The following is a 22,322-nucleotide window of genomic DNA, read 5'->3' as shown; positions in this document are numbered from 1 at the left end:
ATCTATGAAGGTTCATGTGAAGAATTAAAAGGTTTCATTCCTTTACTCGTGACTATGTATTAAGGTATAGCAAAGCATCTGGGTGTTGTGGAAAAGTATGTGGTAGTGACTGCGTATCAAAATCCAAATGGGGATGTTGAACTGCTTCAATTAAATAAAGCCCAACTGGCCTGAACGCGAAAAAATCAGGCGGATAGCGATCGAGCTCGTGCAAGCTGAAGCTCGTTCCGTTTATAACAATGAATTACCTATTCAGAATTTCGACCATCTGTTGAGGTGCAGCAGGTGCTATTCGTTTTAGCCGTCGTTAAAAATATCACAATACGACCCACCGCAACTGATAGCAAAAGTTCGATAAACTATTTATTTATACTATGTATGCTACATTCAGTGAATGAAATGCAGTGATACTTAACCATAATGAATATTGCATGTGAAAGATTTAAAGCAACAAAAAAATAATTTTGTTAAAAATTTCTCCATTAAGTGGAAGTTATAAACGCAGACGTGCTATCTTCGAACTTATGATTTCGCCAACATATCGGGCGAAAGGAGAAGTATCCTTGATTTGAAACGTATAAACAACATTAACGGGAAAACGGGCACGTACACAGGTACTCCATTCGCTAGTATCACTTTGAAGTCAAAATGCATTTTTTTGCAAAAAAAAAAAGAGCGGGAAAACATGCAGAACAAAATCCCCACCAAAATCAAGATTGTGCGTGTTGCTGATGTTGTCGCTATCCACTTACGCTCAATTAGATAAGCAAAAATATCACATTGTTTTTAATTGGGAACGCGGGCGACAACAGCAGCGACATAGATGCGACTGTGAACGGACAACGAAGCTGCTGCCTGATCATGAGTGGGGCAATTGAATGCAAAACGATAAATTTGCCCCATTCCCCTTCTCTCCCCACTCCGGTCGCCCTTCTCTCGTGACTATTTTACCATCACAAGCCTCGAGAAGTGACAGCATAGTTCACCTAATTAGTACGTTAAACGGACTTCGTTCACGGCTGATGCGTGGCACTATTTGCATTTGTTAGCGGTGAGGTCGTCTGAACACGAATACTATTTTACATAGTTCCCGTTGGCAGCCTACTTTGCTGTGAAGTTGGTCAACGAAAAGGTCGCTTGTTCTTTGGTCAGTTTGCTTGCTTAATGTTCAGCTGAGCTGGGTGCAACGCTGCAGCCGAAGCCGAGGGTGGAATTGCCGCCACTGATAACATATTTCAGATGATGAAGACGATGACGGGAACGAAGTACAGCCAAACTGAACGAATAATATAGTTGTTTCTGTCATGGAGCAACTGTGTTAAAAATTCAATAATGGAACAGGCGAGTGAGTGCTTTGTTTCACTCTCCATGCTTTTGGTCAAAATAAATACTTCCAGGTTGGCTTATGTTGGTGGATATGGACTCTCATAATTAGGTCTTTTTTCGTGGTTGTTGTCCGTGTGTCTACGGGTTGCGGGACGAGCACACAATTATGGTCCTTCAAAAGGAACTAATAATGTAAAAACTGATTAACAGCCTAATCTTAGTGGTGCGCGTTTATAATGAACGCTGTGGGATGCCTTAGATACGTTTTGCAGTTTATGCGATTGTGGAAACCGTGCTAATGCGTTCACGAACAAGTAGTTGAGGATGAGGTACGTTGACGCTTTAGGGACGTCATATCCTGATGGCTCTCTCTACCAGGCGCAAGAAACAACAATATTGGTGTCGACAAGGATCAACACCTGAAAATACTTTTGTTTCCTTGAGTACTTCATTGAAAAAATGTTTAATGCAGGCCCGGGACCCCAGGCGAAGATATTCTTTATAACAAAGTAACGCTTACACTATATGAAATCATATCTGAGGCTAATTTTATAAAGTTGAAAGAACCGCAGACGCATCTCAAGGTACAACTATACACTAGGGTAGTTCAGTCACTTCCATATGATTCCTTTTTTGATGTCAAGGTACCTATGATACGGACTTACTAAGGAAGCAAACAAGGTCTGAAAGGCCTCGATTTATTACATTTCACGAGTACCATTGCTAAACCAAGCTGACACATTTACAGAAATATGATTATTTTTGTTTAACTAGCTAAGCTACTGTTTAATTAGCAATCGATAATACAACGATCGATTCAAGTTCTTCAATTTGTTACAGTTTATGCTATATGCTAATTATGTTCTTCAGCATTTTGCATAACGAAACATCTTCATTTGCGTGCAAACCCCTATGTTAATTATAAAGTGAGGTAATTACAAAGCACCAATGCCTTTTTAGGATTTAATGAAGTTCAGTACATCATATGGTGTCTGCTATGCTCTGAACTGTCTGTGTGTCATCAGGTAACCCGTACGCTTTCACCTAACAAAAAACGTGAAAACTAAAAAGGGATATTATTCTAACTAGACAATAAAGCAATTACAACTTAGTCATACATTATTATGGTGACTCGGTAGTGACTGTCAACCTTCCAGGGTCGCAGTAAGTTTTTTGTTCAAGTTGTAGCCGCCTTCACTGCGTTTGTCCTTCTTCCTTCAAGCGGTCATCATGGCTACGGCCGTTGGCATAAGACGTTACGACTATTTATTCTGCACGCGTTTAGCATCAGATCAACACAAAACCCTTCCCTGCTTAACGCTCAGTGAACGAAGATGCAAGCAGACCCTTACCGAGAAAGCCAGCTCGCTGCAGGGGTGATGGTGTTAAGCCATTCGTCGTGGTGATACATTAGGGGAACAGCAGTGAATGAAGTAATTGCCGGCCGACGGTAACACTTTGATGTGGTGTTAACGCTGTGGTGGGGCAACTGGCAGAACGTGTTGGCCACGTCAAAACTTCAGGCGGCCGCCAGTTGGGTTACGGAAGCTTGATCAGCATTTAGCTACTCTTTAGAGTCTAGCCGCTGCTGGAAGCTAGACGCTATTGGCTCTAGAATATCATAGGAGTGTTTGCTTCGTAGCCTTCGACGCGTATATCCCAGCGTCAGTTTGTACCGCTTGTGACCTTGATGTGATCAGATTCTACGGTGAAGTATACTCCCCTGTTTTCTTGACAACGGCCCCATCAATAGCGTCCTATACCGATCTAATCGGTCTCTGGAGTGATCGCTGATGGAATTGCCAGTTAACAGCTGGCGCTAACCTGGTAACGACATTCGCTACCTGAATTACGTGTTGAAGAGCACGAATTACTGATCAAGAAACTCATATTGAAGTGTGAATACGCCAGTCCTGCGCGTTGCACGCTCACTACCGCTCACGGTAGCCATAAGACGAGCCTGCTGCTCATCCTGATAGCAATGCTGATATTAATAGCAGCGATAATAACTTTACCGGAGAGCGGATCGCTCTATCACTTTATCTAAACATTTTATAAAACAGTGCACAAATGCGAACTAGTGGATTTAAATGTCGCGCTACTCTAAGCGAAAACAGACATTGCGTTGTATAGATGAATAACGCTCCGTTACTGAATCTGCTCGTCCACACGGCTTGTAGCTCCTGGTAAAAAGGGGCAAATTATAGACGACGACATCGTTGAGTCGTTCTAGTATAATTGCTGCCCGCCCTACTAACTATTATCTGGCCTGTCGGTCGACGTCAAGAGCAGCTACCCTGAACTACTAAATTAGCTTCTAACCTCACTAAGGACAACAAGTGGATTAGGCCGCTACACTGCCTACGATAACACCAGCATTGCTGCAATGGTACTGCAACGTGAAGACAGATCGGCACAGTTAAGTACACGAATAGATGATATCCCATCAAACAAACACATTACCGCACCGTTAATCAGAAGTAGAGGTGTTTGTCAGCTGACCTTACCTTTATGGAAAAAGCTGGCGCAGCCAACTATGTAACGTAAGCTGATGTTGCTGAAGACGCTGCCTACAGTGTCAGAAGGTTTTATGCACTTCTGATCTCCTGTCACCCCCCTTGATGCTGATGAGCAGATGCAGGTAAACAGGTAGGCTGTCATTAAGATGTTGTAGTGCCGTTATGGCTAATATTATCGGTTAGAATCCAACGCCTGCTACTCCACACTTTGTTAGCCATTAGTAATAACAGGAAGAAGGTAAAGGAACAAGAGGATAGAATGAGATAAATTGAACTAGTAAGAAACACTTCTCATTGATTTTATAAGATCTAGGGTAGTTAATGCCTATCATCCTGCCACGCTAGTGAAGTCACCATCGTGTAAGGCAGGGGCAACTGACCCGTCGGCACTTTTTGGGGTTTCTGCCATCTTCTCCAGCCCTCATCATACCGCATACAGTTGCCCCGATCATAAGTGCAATGCGAGGAGTCACGTGATCTGGGCAATAATGCAATTGTCACTAATGGCGCTTATAATATGCATGGTTTTAAGACACCTACATGCGTTATCCTAGAACTGCCGAGCACCGGCCATTAAGCATACGTAGCTAAGTAGTAAGGAAACAAATTCAGTAGTCAACTTTAATAAATCCTACCATCTGTCCCTATCTATCTATAAATGCATATATTATGGACAAAAGTTGGTAGGTAAGGACTTGTGGAGATCCTGTGATATCTTAAACTGCGGCCGTTCGGGGAAGAATAGACAGTAACGAGAGAAGTCACATTTACGACGATAGCAATTCAGTTATTTTATGCAGAGCAGGAAGTAGCGAAGGTGGAAGCCGAGGGAAAGATAGCTTTGATCGGATTCAGTGTGCTCATTCGAGATGAGAGAAGACCCAACGAGAAAATGGGGTCGCAGGTTAGCCGAATGAGTGTCGTTGTTGTACGATGTTTTGTCGAGACGACCGATGTATCGATTTTGAAGCATCCAGTTCTATGTTTTTCTTTTCATGTATATAATTTCCCGTATAGAGCAGATGTCTATATGACTAAAAAAATCGCTGTAAAACCTAACTACGATTTCCTACATCTTGTGTTATAGCTTCGATTTTTTCAGATATGTCCTTCTAATCGATTCGATGACACTGTTAGTATATTCGTCTGTGCTATGACGCACTGGTGACCAACGTGCAAATGCAGTCGTATAGAAACATGGTACACTAAACTGTCATCTCGGCGAACGGTCGACGTTCATCAGTACGTATCACTTTTGAGCCGACGTTCGCGTTAGGCTGGTCCACAATCGGTGATGTCAAACAGCGAGATGTAAAAGAAAAATCTAAAATGCATCTCACTAACGGGCGCATTGGTCGTCACAGTCGATGCTGGACTTGGTTGAACTATCCCGTAGTGAATGCACGCTCGCCACCCACCGACTCCCACCCCTCTCTTGTCCCATCGCTGTCACTCCTCCCTCTTTATTACAGTGTATCGTCTGCAGATAACGAGTACTATTTGTGTTCCGTTGTAATCATTTGTTTTTGTCCATCTATAGGTTATTACGCTGATATTGATTTTGGCTCACTTCGTACCCAACAGTATCGATGTCTTGGACAATTTGACATCACCTACTTGGGCCGCATTTTGATTGAGTACGTGGAATATGATGGCAAACCCATATAACTCCAGATTTACATTTGACGAAAGTATCCCTTAGAAAATGAGATTTACCGCTAACGTCTGTGACGCTAAAGCAGTCACCACAATGAAGCGGATTATCGGGACCAAAAGTATACAATGTTAGATCTGTAATCTGTAACTGGTTAGGTCTTCTTGCTCACTTCCACAACGAAAGTGATCGATATCCAAACAAAACTATGTGAGATGAGAATAATATAAACCAAGCATAAGGTATGACAAAAACAACGTTCGGGCAAACCAATGTCGGGGCGGTACCTCAAACCGGTGTTTGCCCCAAGCGAAGATAATAATGAACGAATGCTTGAAAAATGTTTGACATGGCATGTACGAGCGGTCTGCTTTATCGTTCGTATTGGCGTCGATGTTCGGTAAGGTATACTCTGCCGTTATTTTCAAGCCAATTAGACGTTCCACCATCCTCGTTGAAACGACGGGCGTCTGCAAAGATGCACACTAATTAGTGTTTTTCTATTAGCTGTTTTTCTCGATTGACCCTATAGTTTGCTTTTTTTATTTGAGTTTTTGCTCGAAATACCTTATTTCATCGAGCTATGAGGGTGTGCAAGGCTCTTAGGGAACTGTCGTACGTTAAAAGAAATAGAAATGTCAATCGCTTCACAACCATATCGCCGATAAACTCAGCGAAGTTTTAGCGTCTTCCCTTAACTCTGCTCAGCGTGAACGTATTTTTGAAAGCCGGCTGCGTGACGAAATACGCAAGGTACCAAAACGTACTTTTCTGTCCTGTCGCTAAATAAAAACTCCAGTCGCAGACGAGTGAAATTGTTATTATTACAAAAAATGGAAGACTACATTCGAAATATAAATAGATTGGTTGATAAAACCGGTTGCTTCTCAAAGACATCAATCTAAACATGAGTATTTTTTTGCCATGGGGTTACCTCTGGGCTTCAGGCAGCCATCTTTTTCAATAACAACCGTAAAGGTACCAAAGCCAGTATTCTGGAGGTGCTATTTATTAGTGAACGTAGCGTAGCGTAGTCAATGCGACGAACATTTTTGCTTCGTTACTGGACATTACACCCTTCAGATGGGACCAAAGATGCTTCCCAATATATATACATACATACATATATATGTGTGTGTGTGTATATAAAAAATACAAGGAAAGCTAAGAATGTAAAACATAGAAACAAATTTTACACAGCAACGTTTATTTTGCTAAGAAAATCGACATTAAAATCTATAGACGATAGTTGGCTGAAATTAGTGAATAATAAGTACGGTAGCACAGAAAGACCCATCTGTGATTTGAGTGAAGACTATGGACATACGGTGTAGTACAATGGCTAAATGGTCCGGTATAACTATAATTATCTAGAGTTAGACGTTGACACGACAGCACAAACAAATGAACACGTCTCACTCTGTGCGAGAACGCATGAGAAAAGGCCATGACTCGACCATTTGCAGCTATGAATCTCCCCGACCATCGATTAGCGGATGCTACCTAACAAAGAAAAAATTAAACCTCATAGAAATCGAACAGGCAAATAGTGCCCCATAAACCATTCAATGGAAAGATTGAAATGTTTTACATTTTGATGTATACGAATCAACCCCACCCCACCCCACCCCAGCTACGGAGAAGTTTTACCGGAGGTACCGATAGAAAAAAATAGATTTGGTTTTTAACTTTAGTTGGCAGGTACAAGGCGCGAACACTAGAAGTCGTACGATGTTACTATAGATACGCAAACGGTTAGAAGGGACGAAAAAGAAAATGCAAGTGCGAAGCGATCATAATGTACGCGTTAGCCGTGATTTCTATGTGGTTACGTCTTCTGTTTGGAGCTTTGACGGCTTCTATTACTAGGTCTGTATGTGGTCATCGTGTTGGCTAAACACAGACATAATTATCAGTAATAATATAAAAATAATAGTATCGAATAGATCGGCGCTAAGGCCAAAATCTGTGGCGACGCTTCGACTCAACGAGTCGACCTTACCACGCGCAAGGGCATAGCTAGCTGAAAACATTTTTTCATGTAAATTAATCAAGGACCAAATACCAGATTGATAGTAATCACGAACTTTTAACAGCTAGCAGTTGCTCATACGCACATAGTTAAACAGGATCCATTATACATATACATACATAGAAGAAAAAATGCCACCAAAGAACCGCTATTCAAAATAAGAAACGGCACCTCCCACGATCACCGCTTTAATTATTAGAGACAAGAACACCGAGCTGCTGCTCAGGCTATTACAAATAAAATAGATAAATTATCCGCACAACAGGATGGATGCACTTAAAAGTGACGCAGAGATAATTAGATCATGGACTGCCATAGCTATCCTAAGCAAACGTAAAGTATGTTTGCCTATTTATTATACTTCCAGTAAATGAAGATGACGTACACGATAACGGCTATTCTATTGCTTCAAATATAGAACCAGCTAAATTATCAAGGTGACGATTATGATTTTTGGTCCGTATAAAAAGGGGGACACTTTTTATGGCATCATTATTCTGTATCTAGGTAAAAATTCGTTTAGCACGAACTCCAATAGAGAAGGTACTTGCCCGCTGCTTAACGTAGAAAGGATTGAGCAGATTCAGGGATTGTAATAGTTTTCATGTATTACGTCCGCTACCCAAGTTACTGGGCATAAGTGTAGACAGCTGGCTCCGTTCGTCCTTCTGACAAACTGACGAGAAACAGTTACCACAAGCAATAACATGGGGTAAACTTCCATTCCCCTAGGGAAGCTACTCTAAAATTTGAATTGGTCTCGTTCTGTTGGCGTGTTGTTAACGTACCGGCGCTACTCCATCCTCCTGCGTCCATCAGCAGGAAAACATCAGGATGTCGCGAGCGAAAATGCGCTCATGGTCGTCGCCATATTCGACCAAACCCGTTCGCCCAGTGCTGAACTACGTATGGTTCCAAGATGTTTGCGACCATCATCATCGATCTGGGATCGAGTATTTGGCTAGTAGCAGCAGTGGCAACAACATACGGCAGCAGGGGTAACATAGTGAGTCAATGAATTAGTGATCAGATGGGCTGCTTTGACTGTCTGTACGCCTGAGTATGACGTTCAGATAGCGGCCAATATATTTTAAATGAGCATCTCATTTACAATGAAAAAGCGAACACATTTCCGGGACAGCCAACAGCGCCACTACATCGAGTCTCTACCAGCGTTGCCTAAGCAAATAATAATAACGCATGCGAGCTAATCGCGCCATCTGCCAAAGCTTGTGCGTGCATTTGTATGGTTAGCGTAAAAAGGTTGACGGTTCGTGCACCATGTCTGCGTATATGTCCACCCGTCCACAGGTCGCGATCAGCACAGTTCACAGCATCATGCACACACATACATAACATAATAGTACCATTATCATAAACGTACTGTAAAAAGGCGAACGCGCCTGTGACCTTTGCAATGACTGTCGGCAGCGGCGGGCGGTTATAGTGTCGGCGTTGGCAGAAGCCACGTTTTCATCGGGCGGACTCGGCTACACGAGAACGTTAGCCACCCGGTTCAGATCTGCGTCGTGCTGGTGTTTACCCAACGGCTACACGCGGCTCTCTGTGCAGAGACGGCGGCGGCGGCGACAGGCCATACTAACACCCACACACAAATGCGTGGCCAGAAACTATCTTCAATCATTTCGTTTTTTGGCTTCTCAGTGTCCAGGAGCAACGGAAAAGCTTTAGCGACGAAAAGTTCGTCAGCTGCCGGGGGCCATTGCTGGTTTTACAGGATCTCAACAGCAGGTTTAGTAGTAAATAATTAATTGTCGATACCCGTCTGTAAGTTTGGAAGCTTATTGGATTTGCTTGCGAATGCGCGCCGTGCAGGAGCGCTCACAATAGAAAAGATGACGAGACGGGGCGGAATTACCACAGAGCTGGCAGACATGTTCCGCATGAGGATCGTATAGGACGATTGGTCATTTTGTCCCGGGCTGAATTCCCTAAAACGGACGATGTCGATTGACGTTTGTTTCCCGTATACCCCCGTGAACAAATTTTTTTTGCAAGTGAAACGAAATTGATTTTTCTACGTGTCAGTAACGTCCACAAATAGATCATTTCGACTATAGTCATATCCATAATAATAGTAGTAATACTATAGAAGTGATATGTTGTCTTTAAGTAACCGGCAAGTACTGCATATACATAGAAGGACCTGTAACGGGAGGCTGGATGTAATAATTAACAGGGCCGATAGATTGAAGCTCTTTCCTCTTCCCAGTTGAATAAAAGCAAGTATCCTCTGGGCAAACGCTTTCTGTTGAGTGGTATTTTTTCGAAGCTGAAATTCAAATTTTAGCGCGTTTATGTCTACCCATTCTTCCCTGAAATCCTGTTCGAAGTAATTCAGAGCTCGCAATTGACTTCGAGCCAATCGATATTCAGTTAAGCTAAACGTAATGGTTCGTGTTATGAGCAATTGCCTTTATCTACGGTTGAATCACCGTTTGCCTGCATGCTTAATCTAGCCTATACCCAACAACAGCACGAATAAGTGTCTCCATTTTCCGTCCGGAACGTTCGCAAAAATCTGCTTTAATGTCGACGATCGACTAAATGTGACAGTACCAATTATACCTTCAGCCCAACGAAAAAATTCTACCCACAAATGCGTTGCTGACACATTGAATCATTTCATGATTGCCTCATAGTCCCAATGATACGTCGCAGAACGCATCGTCGCGGCACGACGCGCGCACTTCGCTTTAACGAGATAACGTAAAGTTAGTAATGGTTGTTCGTTGACGAAAAGGTCATCACTATTTTAACGCGACCAAGATTAGACCGCGGATTACCCCGACAGGTCGGCATGCTGAGTGACGATCGTCGCCACATAATCGCTTTGGTAAAGGTAGTCGAAAAACGAATTTGGTCATGATTGTCATCCAAAGGATGCCTGTCTGCAGGCACATGCAGGTCCAGCTATTACGTGTCGTGCCTTCAACGATATCGCTGACGTGAACCAACCGGGTAGTGCAAACGCCAAATCAACATTTCGGGATGCTTAACACAAAATGACGCTACCAAAGCGAACGATCTGGCATTTTTCCGTCGTTCAGGTGTTGACAGACCCGCCACCTGAACCATCGTTCGAGAATCGATTTTTAACCCAGTTGTTACGACCCATTTGCCAATTAGTGCAAAATCGATGACAAATAAGCGGCGTTACAGGGCTCGACCAAGGTCATTGTCGCTCACGATCAATTGAGCCCACTACCGAATCTCGCTATGCCGAAAGCAGCCCCATCAAGCAGCCGCGCCAAGCACACAAACGTTATTTACATGATCGATAGTGAGAATGAATAAGTGCCAATTCATTTGTCCAAGAACTTGAACCAGTCAGTCATAGTTGCCGCGGAAATTGCTTTGCATAGGGCATTGATACCGCGATTGATGATGCTAACAAACTTGAAGAACGTTAGCGTTTATCGGCCGAGTTTGCATGAGCACAGAATTAACCGGCCAAAAAGCGACGTCGCCGTGTACAGGATGTCTGAAAAACCTCCCGTAGCCTTTTAACAGATTCATCCAATTCTAATCGCTACGCAATTGGAAGGACCCATTTTACTGTACGTTACGTACATTGCATAACATACCGACAATTGGATGGATATACGATAACAGCATTTTACGTACAAACGAGCTGCCCGATTCTTGGACAACTCATACGTGTAATATGTAAATAGCTATTTGAGTACGCAAGCGTTATATCTATATATTTTAAGCAATATATATGTATGCATTTTAATACCAATTTACGTGGGTCCAATTGTAAGATTAGCTGGCCACCAAGTACCAATTCTATTCCGTCATGGTTCACCCCGTGCTAGATGGCAACTATGAACCAAGCAGTCTATTATACGAACTACACAAACGTTCTCCTTCAATGAATCAACCTGTTTGGGTGTATCATTGTATTTGTTTCAAGGGGGCATAATGTGCTTCTTAATATGCGTATTACTATTTTCTATCTATTTTTAAAAAAACAAAGACGGAAGTGACCACCGTACCACGTTATCAATAGCACAAATCGAGCCGTCAGCAGTACGGTACACTCAAGCAATATCACCTACTTAACAATACCATATGTAGCTACTGCCAACTCATAGATGTACATCTATCTCACTTTGACCACGTTTCCAGTAAATTCTGTTTTGTGATCAGTTCAAGCAAATAAACCTCTGTTGTTGTATCATCACGTCGTATATGTGAAATACTTAATAATGGCTTGAATCCACCACGGTACATTATCTGTAGCCGCGTGCTCGGTCAGCCTCCCTAAACCTAAACCCCAATCCTATCTCAACCCAAAAGACTCATAACCATTGTGCCAAACATGACAATATCAACACAAATTATTTCGTTAAGAAGTTCAAACGAGATTACCCGATAGCATTAGCATCTTAAGCCCAGCAACTACCGTAGAAACCGTATGCATGTCTGCAATGGGCGTTTCGCCGGCCGGGTACCCTAATCAATAACAAACGCAGCATCAGCAGACGTTAGATCGGGCGGCTGTAGTTCGAATAATGTCCAGCGGTCCGAGATAGTCTTCGTATCATATCAATCCCCTCTTCCTTTCACTGGATCTCATATTTAATTGCGCAGATATCCCAGCGTCGTCGCACTAACGGTCGCCCGTGGTGTGAAGCAGTCGTAATCCCCAGTGACTGAAGGATGAACGGAATGGACTTCAGAAAAGAAATATATGCATCTGCACAGACGTGTATCAATAGTAGAAGATGAACGACTGTTAATGATGCTATCTATGGGAAATTTCAGTTTCATACACTGTTACAATGGGCAGGAAATGGAACTCGACACAGGTGTTGTGAGGCTTACATGCAAGAGATTCGCAAACGCAATGGAAAGTTACTTAATGAAGAAATAATTAATTTTTGACAGAAGTCAGAAAATCCAGTGCGCATTGACGATTGTCATTTTTCTGATAAACTATTATCTAGGCAAGCGAAGTACAGTCAGAAGATGGAATTGTCAATTAAGAAAAAAAAAGTAAGAAGTTTGACGTCCGGGCGTCGCTTCGGCGCGTACGGCCATATGCAAATATACATTTGAATTAGGCTCAAGTCATCGATCTAACTCGGAAAAATCTTTTTGACCCGCTGAAGTGGGGGTTTATCGGTCGTTTCTGCTTGTTATAAAGTACACACAGATTCAACAAAATTGAGCCTTACATGTGGATTATGCCGTACCTTAGCATATCGATACGACATTAACGGCTAGATACGGATAGGTAGCTACAAATGACCTATAGCGAGCAGTAGAAGCATAAGGTCCGCACAAAGGAAGCGTAAGATTCAACTTTAATACTCTCCAATATTCATTAAAAGTTTTTTCAACCTATCGACATACGGCAGTCCGCCTTGCAATAACGGGACAGATTTCATGGTACGGTTACCGCACGTCACGTCTAGCCAGCTTCCGTGATAGCGTAGTCGGCAACGCATTCGCCTACTAATACGTTAGCACTATTTAGGAACAGGACACACGAGACCTAGCTCCACTTGTCGGTAATGGCTGTTACACTATTTAGCAATTATATTATTATTATCATTATTATAATGGAAGTCAGAGGAAGATTCCGATACCCTTCCCCTATCACTGGTCTACGATATCTCTACACACATACAATACAATGGATATGTATACAAGCCAGTGCAAAGACATGTATTTCCGTTGTTTGTTGTTCTGGTTGTGCGCGTATTGCCGGACCACGCGGGAGATAGAGGGCCGTTTCCTGCTCGTCATGAATATCACTGACCATTACATAAGGCAGTGCATATTTTAACAAGACATTTAGCTGTTATTGCCGTTCCACGATATGGTAAAACATTGCACGGCTCTACTTTATACCCAATGTCAATTTTCTATTACTGCATAGCGCCGATGGCGAAACCGCCTAACTGCTTTTGTTGCCATTATCGTTCTAGGCCATATTCAAAAAAAGAACGTGGTACGATGAGATACCGCAGTACACACTGGGAGACATAATCATCATATGGCAAAATAGCGTGTTTCTATTGTTGACAGTGTGGTGAAAGCTGGCCGTGCTCGCGCATATATAAATAAACCATAGCACACAAGCAAGCCAGAACCGTATTCGTCACTATTTCCTTTTTGGCGCTAGGAAACTACCGATGCAAAGAACGCTTCCTGTGATAACCTTTAAAGTTTCCCCTTCTAATCTTTCTCCTGGCCTTAAATGCGCGTGAGACAAATGCCTCGTTCATCCCAGCCTGATATTCTTATTTCTGTATGTATCACACGAATTAACATTATCTCTATAGATATCTTTTTCGTTTCCAGCTGTGTCGGATATCTTTTAATCGAATGGAAGATCGCGGATGGTTTACGATTGGAACAGATTAAAATATATACGTATCTTGGATGTCGTCCGTAGACCAATGGTTGGCGTATTTGGACATCTCCTTTACAATGTTGAATAGAATGAAAAGTTGCCAAACAAGGCTGCCAGTGTTTACAAGCACAACGTCATTCGGTAGACGTATACACAACGATGGAAATTAGACAAAAAACAATATCGAAACAAAACGTCGTGATCGGTAAATTATTCCAATTACTTTCAGGCACGCGATTCGTTACCTGCTTAACACGTGGCCGGACAAAATAGCGGAGATACGATGCAAAATTTCACCAGTGTACAACCAGTGGCCTTAAAACACCTGTGCGTACAGACAAAGTCACACACATATGCATACATGCACAGCATTGAAACTGTATAGCCTTTTTTTTTTTTTTTTTTTTTTTTATATTCAGTGTTCCATGCAGTAGATAGATATCGGAAGGGGGAGAAGCAGGCCTCCAAAGTAAAATCTTGTCAATATTAAAGATTACGAGTAACAAACAAAGCTGACAAACGGGACGAACATTGAGTTGATTGCGTCGTCATATTAGGGATAAAGAACTGGACGGGTACGGTTTGTTATTGAAAAGGTCTGTTTGGAAGTACAATAGGTCTGGAAGTATTCCAGAAACAAAGCGATGGGAAAGGGAGCACACGAACGTTATGAACAAGTAATTCTTGTTTTTTTAACACGTTTTTCGAGAAAAGGGCGGGGAGGGGGAGAAGCGGGGTGGGAGTAGGTGAAAGCTGATTCGGATAATGTCGTTGTCGTGCGGTAAAAACAGTAAGAATCGATGTAAAAAAGGTTTTTAATGTATTGAGAAAGGCTGATGCACTGAAACGGTATTGAGCTCTTTGTCGCTAGGTGTGAGAATTGACCGGTGACCTTGTACGCCGAAAGCTGTATAAATCTGGCTATTGCAAAAAAAGGGGTGCGCTTGGACTTGTGTGTGCATCTAGCGGCCTGTAAATAGGATCGTTTTTTTATGTCGTATTTGTTTATGACGCTGTTTAGACAGTGTCGCGTCCCAGTCATCAGCTTGTATCAAGCTGTAAATGTTCCATCAACCAAAGCTATTACGTGTATATTGTAAATAAATGTTAGAAATTAATATTCGAATTATTCCGAATAAATCTACGACGAGCTGTACAGAGCAATAATCGAAGATATTTTCTCTCTGACGTATGATTTTGCTTTACGCTATGTAAACCTTATCTAAAAGAAGTCGTTTTCGCACAGCAAAGGAAGCTGATCTCCCGAAGTTCACGAAAGTTCATCATATAAAATCATTACTGATTTCTTAGGTCGTCACTAAAAAAAATCCTTTTTGTCGTCTTTTTCTTTGAAAACCCATTTAGAAATATAGAAAAAAAAAAAAAAAAAAAAAAAAAAAAAGACGAAACGAATGGGAAATACGCATGTTAAAAGTTACCCCTGCGAAGTTCAATAGATAAACAGTCAAATATTTACCTCTCAACTGGGGCGACAAGGGCAATGCAAACGGTGTTTTTTTGCTACTTACATTTTTTCTTGCCAAAAGGCCGTCACATTTGAATGATGAGGTGAACCCCTCGTCACTCCCGGCTCTTCATCGTACGTTTTGCTCCTTACTGCTTCGTTGTGTGTTAGTTTTATCTGAGAAATTATTAACATGTAATGGATAACGATGATAGGTGCCGCACCATAATGGAGACGCTCGCGATCAAGTAACCTGACGATATGTTGCCGATAATAAGGGAGCTTGCTACCACTTCTGCTAACAGAAGATGGGTTACTGTAAACAACTACAGTAACTACTATCCAAATAGGTCAAAATGCGTAAATAAAAATATTCTGGAAAAAACGTCTTAAGTACAATGAAAAAAGTATATACTCTAGTCAAATACGTTTCTACGTTGAAATATACTTGTACGTTAAATACGTTGCCTTCTTCCGCGCCCCCTACGTCAACCAGAAGGGTTAGCAGTTCGTACGCTTCTTCAAACGTTCCGGCAAACGTCTGATCATTCGTCGATAAACGTGATTCAGCGTGGTACGCCCATTCAATTTGTTTGATGGTACAACATATAGCGTGAAACAAATGTAGGCATACAATGGAGAATGATATGAGTCTAAGTGTGGAGCAACGTAAACCTCTTATTATGTGAGAAAACAGGTTTTCAGCTGATACGGATGCTCTTTTAATCGTCACCCTGTCTTTTTTGTAAGTATAATATATTCCCCTACTTGTATAGTTTAGTCTTAACTCTCCCCAGATCTACCTTGTCTTACTCCGACAACATCAGTAACAAAAGCCGTCAGTCCTAGCAGATTCAGTCAGTCAGCTAAATTCAACCAAAAACGGTTAAGCCCTAACAAGTTTCAGCGCGTCCTTCTCCATTATCAGGCTATTTGTACTTGTGCTTATGATGATAGGATAACGTGGCTGAGATAGGCGTTATGCAGCGCGCCGATTTGTCACAAATCGTTTTCATATCACATTGTGCAATTGTATAACACCGGCAGCCTAAACACTAGAGAGATCTAGCACCTATGCGCCTTCAACGTCTACTATTACCCCTTCTGTATTGCCTTTCGCGATGTCCTTCCGCCGAACGTAATTGCAAAGACCGCTGTAAGACTATATGTCAGATGCGAAGAATACGCACGTATCGCGTTCGACCCAAGAAGATGCCATTTGGTAAAAAGTTATTGTGAAAGTGTTAAAGGGGGACAATGGGGTATCGTCAAGTTTGACATCGGCTAGTAAACGCTAATAGACGAGAAAGAGACAGCACCCGGTGTTGCGTCGGGACCTCCAACGTTGAAGGTTCCGCTGTAATACGTTTGCCGTATGTTGAGCATCATCACATTATACAATAGATTCCCCAGAGTAACCGTAGTTCGTTAGCCAATCAACTTGACTTATAAGTTGACATGATTTGCTGATGCCAAAAAATCACGTGCTGCGTATTCCGTCATCTTGTCCGTGTCTTCTGCTGCCGCCGCCGCCGCCAGGATGTCATAGCAGCTCTCCAGGTGTCGCCGCCACCTTTGCCGCTGTAGCTACTATATAAATGGTGTTAATAAGAAAGAAACGACTTTCGCTTGTGTCTTGCTTGAAATAATGAAGTTGATCGTAATCGTGTTTTTCTTATTGTAGACGTTTGTGGCTGCCGCCGTCGCTGGCTTTGGTCAGGATGATTTTGCCGGCGCTACTATGAGCGCCACAGACGCCATAACAGTAAATTGCCAATTTAGCAACTGGAAAATGTTGTGTCGTCATTATCATTAACAACAGCAACAACACCAAGATGTTAATTTTGTTCCTTTTATTCTTGAGACAAACATTCGATATTAGGTGGTGTTAGTGTTAGTGTTTATAACGATATCAATCACATCAATAGCAACAACAAAACAGCGCGCGCAGAAGTTGAAGCAGCAGCAGTTACATCAATCAACCACAAAAATAAAATTTGGTGCCATTGAGCAGCACCACGTATACGCACGTTCTGTTATCACTTTGTTATCATTGTCGCCATTTTCGTTCATTCTCCGCAATGCGTTTGAAGCTTCTGTCTCGTTTGTTAACGATACGAATAATACGTCGGGACACTACGGGACTAACCAGCATCTTGCTCGTCGCTGTCGGCGACCCCGTTATCTCTACCGTTGTCGTCAACGCACCAAAAGAGATGATGCTATGAAATCTGACGAAAAACACAAAACCTATACATGACAGTCTATCCATGCCTTGGCGGGAAAAGGCCTCGCTCGCAAAGACACGCGCATGCACAAACACACATCGTGCTCCGGACCGCAGCGTCATCGCTACCTGTTCTGTTACCTGCTTGTGTTTGTATCACTTAGACGGCCGTGGTTACAGACCTATTGCCGTTGCCCGTAAATAACTAGGAGAACGTACAGCGACAACGTTAACGCAATTCAACGCTTCAGGACCAGCATCTTCGCTCACGTACATACCATCATCAGTGTAATTGCGCGATAACAGTTGCAACTGCAGAAAAATAAATTGTTGATTGTCCTATTGTTGTTGTTGTTGTTGTTGTTGTTGCTGCTGAAGTGCGTGTGGTTTTCGCGGTTGTTTTTGTTGTTGTCGTGGTTGTTGGCGGTCCTAGCAGTTAACACTTGACGCTTGCTGCTGATGGAACGCTCGTGGAAACGACAGAACCAGCCGTAGCTGTAGCGGACATTGTCACCTCCTGGAGTTTCAAAAGATGTCGCGCAGGCGGCAGCGACGCTATTGTTGCTGGAAGTGTTTTTACGTTTTGTGAAAGCGGGCGCGCGAAAAAAGCAATTCAAACGCAGGGGGGCTGTTAAGCAATGACATAATGGGATGTACGTATGGCTGTTGTTCGTGACATGCTTAGATAGATTTGATGGCTTCTGTAAAAAAACAGTGATGATAAATGGCCATCTCGCTAACGGAACGCCATGTTCGGTTCGAGAGACGGCAGACGGCGGCGTATCTACTGCCTAGAACGTAATTATAATAATTATTCATTACTTATTGCTAATATGTAATATCTATTCGTGCAAGATGTGACTGGATACTTTTCACGATTTGTCCATTGCGTTAGAGATGCTGGCAATTTTTATAAGAATACGGTGAAGTTTATAAGGATCTGTCAATGTTAATAATGCAGCAGGTAACGATGAACAGCCGTTAATGATGGGCCGCAGAAATCGTCTTATAGACTAGCTCGTCTTTGATAACTCGCCGGAACCGTTCGTCATATTACTAGGATGTAGTTTGTTTCGGCAGTGATCGGTACTGCTTTAATGCGAGGATAGGGTTTTAGGAGCGTTCGGCTTAGTTCCTGCAGGTCACACAAGGAAAAGGATTTGTGGGTTTGGTATAAGAAATCTTAGCACCTCCCTATTTCCGGAACCGAATCGCGTTAGTGATCGTTTACTATTAATATTTCTGTATTTGTTTATTGACAAAAAAATTGCCTTATCACTTTAATTTCGTTTTTAGTGGGCGAAGAAATATCATTAAGATATCGAAATTTCAAAGATATTTTTACGGGGCAACATTAATTAAAAGGGTAATGGAGCAGTGGCAATTGAATAGATTTGTATTTCAACCAGACTATTTGCGTGAAGTGCTACCAGCAAACTGGCGCCTCATGTGAGGTCAAGGGCTAATTCGGCTTGACCAGGTGAAACTTACACAGAGTCGGGTATTTCTTCAGAGGTAGCAAAAGACAAACAACGTTCCGAATCAACTGCGACGAGATGACGGGCAAATTGGGGTAAAAAACGAGGCTAATCGTGAGAAAGTAATACAATTACTGAAACGCTCGAACGAGAGAACGACAATAGGGTTACTACAGCTAAATTGGATGTAATCAATCAATAAGAATGAGTTAATAAGGTAATTGCAATAAAAGAGGGCACTAACAAGGCAAAGTAATAGAAACTGATTGATTACAAGTCGCCTCGGTCGGGCAAACACGATGGGATAACGGGGTTAGTTCTAGCAGAATGGGCATCGTGCCCCTGATTAAAAGCCCAGACTAAAGTGAAGCTAAACGGATAGAATATCTGTGTATTATTTGCAATGTATTCAACATCCGACTTCAACGTGATAAGCTTTCCAAAATTTCCACGAAGCTACACTAAAGCAGACGATTCAGTGAAAAGACACTATACACACAATGTACAGCTCGAAGTACTGATAAACTTACTTTTGTTGTACGAGATATCGACAATATGTGTTATCTCAAAGCAAAGAAATGCCAAACTACTGGCTAAAATAATAAAATACCGGAAATTTTAGGTACGGGCACTAGGTATCATTTCTGATTGTCACCACGAAATCAATCGTGTTTCTACGCTTCGATTAGAACCCCGGCCACTCTGCCAAAATTGCCTAAATTTAGTAGGCAAACACGTCACCTTCGTCACGGGGAGGCGGTAAATAGGGTTGAGAAAGCCATAAGGAACCAATAAATCAATAAAAATGATTATTTTTAATCTTGGCTGTTTTCTAAGTGAGGCACATATTTCGTCGATGTGCCTGTAACAAGGTTCCACAAAACACATATAAATTTAAGATAAACTAAAATTGATATCTATGGGGTAAATATCATATGGTCTTTGCAGTTATAAAAAAGATCAGCAGGCCATCCGGAAGCAGGCCTGGGCGATTCACAGGAAAAAGTGCCTTAGGCGAAAAAAATGAAAAATATAGGTTAGTAAATAGCCGGGCGCGTGACTCTTGGAAGAGTTTGCTATATGTTACAAAAAAAAAACAACACACAAATAATAGTCTTTCTGTAGAAGCTTTCTTCTATGTGTTTCTCGTTGCGTTTTTGCTCCGCAAACTTTTTTTTTAGTCTGTTAATATCGTTATTGTAAGATTTATCCGCAGTCATTGTTACGTATTGCCACTTTCAACCAGTGATAAACGTCTGTCTTAAGCCTTGTATACAATTAAATAGCCAATTTGTGCTAATTATCATCATATCGTACTAATCGCCCCTTTTTACGAAAAACTATGAAAACTTAATTTCTAACCACATAGTAGCTAATTTTACTTCATATATTATATTTATAGCTTATGTTATATTTAGCTAATTATTATTTCCGATATCTGCACACTTGTTTGCTCAGTCAGTCAGTCAGTCAGTCAGTCAGTCAATTGCAACACTCTACAAACGCTTGTGAGAACACTGAATTTCACGGATCTACAATCGGGCTAAGCTACCCATCTCGGAGTCTCGTTCCTTACGAAATCACCGACTTGTCAAATCTTCACCGGAATATGTCGACTCAGACGTAAACGATTCCCTGAAAAGGTCATAAATGAATTCCGTAGAAACAGCAACAATGGTAGAAATCGTAATGATAGTGATAGAAGTTTTTTTCGTCGTTCCGAAAGCCGGCGCCAATGAAAACATCCGTTTAGTGACTGATCGTCATTAGAAGTAATGCAACTTGTGATTCCGGACTGTAAAAATTACGGCATGCGGCTTGATGCCAATTGCTCAGCTTGTCCAGCTAATTTCAGTAAATTGGTCCAATCGCCATTCTTGTTTCAACATCTTTTTTTGCGGCTATTCAAGGACTGAAGGCTAAACAAACGGGGCTCTAGTTGAACAAAACGTAATCTAAGTTAACCGCACGTACTCTTCTCGAATAAATAGTCCAGCTTGTCACCGCGGTACTTCCACTTGGGCTATCGTCGGCTTTGAATGGGCTAAGTTCCGACAATATACTAAATGATTCCAAATCAAAATGTACAGTCAATCGATTACAAAAGGAATCGACCTAAAGTTTAAGTCACATGCGGGTGTTTCACTTTTTTTTACTAAGGACAAATTGAATACTGAATAGGACTGTCCAAATTGACAAACTAGCCTTATAAGACTGGAAGGTCAATATAACTGAAATCTGACCAGTTCTTTTTATCCCCTAACTTTACTAATTAAAACTATAAAGCTAAACATGCTACTATAGATACGAGGCCTGTCTATCTGATTTCCGGCCCAGTATGGCGATTTTGCCGTATTTATAATCCGCCCTAGAGCTACCCAAATCTTTCCCATAAGCCTCTCCTTCGCTAAGGAATCACTTGTAAAGTGTCGTCTTACCCCCCATTCGTAAAGGTCGTAAGACTAGCAAGCCAAAAAGGTGCACATTAGGGTGTTGTTTTTTCGTAAGCGAGAAAGAATAGAGCAGCCATTTTGTGCAAATATTTATCCAATAATTTATGTATCTACAATGACCAGCTGTTAGCGGAATGTGCCTGTACCTTCTACATAATTAGATTGGGTCTACCGACGAGGAAATGGCCAGCCCTTGGGAAACTGAGACGATACATGTATAACAGATTGTGATACATTTAAGTAGTACTCGACAAAAAAGCTAAACGGAAATCCTCATCAAGATCACTTAGACGATTGATCTTTGCTATTCTCTAGAACGAAGCTTCCAGCTGATAAAGTAAGGGCTGAGGTTGAACGCGAACCAGACGGAAACCCTTGTAGGCTAATGATGATGACACCGCTGGAACATCCTTGACATATCTGCTTTTTAACAGAGTGAAGCACGACTGTCATATTCAACTTACCCCTTTCAAAAAAAAACCTAATAGGTCTGTCAATCATTATCTAATATAGGAGCTAATAAGGCAAACTTTTACTAGACTCGTTTCAACATCTTTCTACATAAGGAGTACAATACGGAATCGGTACCATGGCTTCGCTATCTATATACGCTAAGACTATCCTAACGCATTTCATGGCTCAGGGCACACGCCACGCAGGAGGTGCAGCAAATTCCACTAAGCACACAAATACAAGATTTGCCCCAGTGGTAAAGGTAAAATGAGTTCTATAAATTTTAAGGCCAACCAACTGATTGATATCTGCTCATCACACCGT

General features: G+C 41.9%; 1 long non-coding RNA gene across 1 annotated transcript in view; it reads right to left on the bottom strand.

Moving 5' to 3' along the window:
* Nucleotides 1-26: 26 nt before the first annotated feature.
* LOC147758311 (uncharacterized) overlaps nucleotides 27-22,322 on the bottom strand; it is a 29,208-nt gene continuing 6,912 nt past the window's right edge. Inside the window, exons 2-3 of the long non-coding RNA XR_015319320.1 lie at nucleotides 8,916-20,727; nucleotides 27-5,969 (exon numbers count right to left, since the gene is read on the bottom strand). This is a non-coding gene — a long non-coding RNA (uncharacterized LOC147758311). The remainder of the gene's footprint in view (nucleotides 5,970-8,915; nucleotides 20,728-22,322) is intronic.

This window comes from Varroa destructor, unplaced genomic scaffold (assembly GCF_002443255.2).
Source record: "Varroa destructor unplaced genomic scaffold, Vdes_3.0 BEIS01000001.1, whole genome shotgun sequence".
Lineage (NCBI taxonomy): Eukaryota > Metazoa > Arthropoda > Arachnida > Mesostigmata > Varroidae > Varroa > Varroa destructor.
The sequence above is the reverse complement of the archived record's forward strand: the minus strand, read 5'-3'. Positions and strand labels throughout refer to the sequence as shown.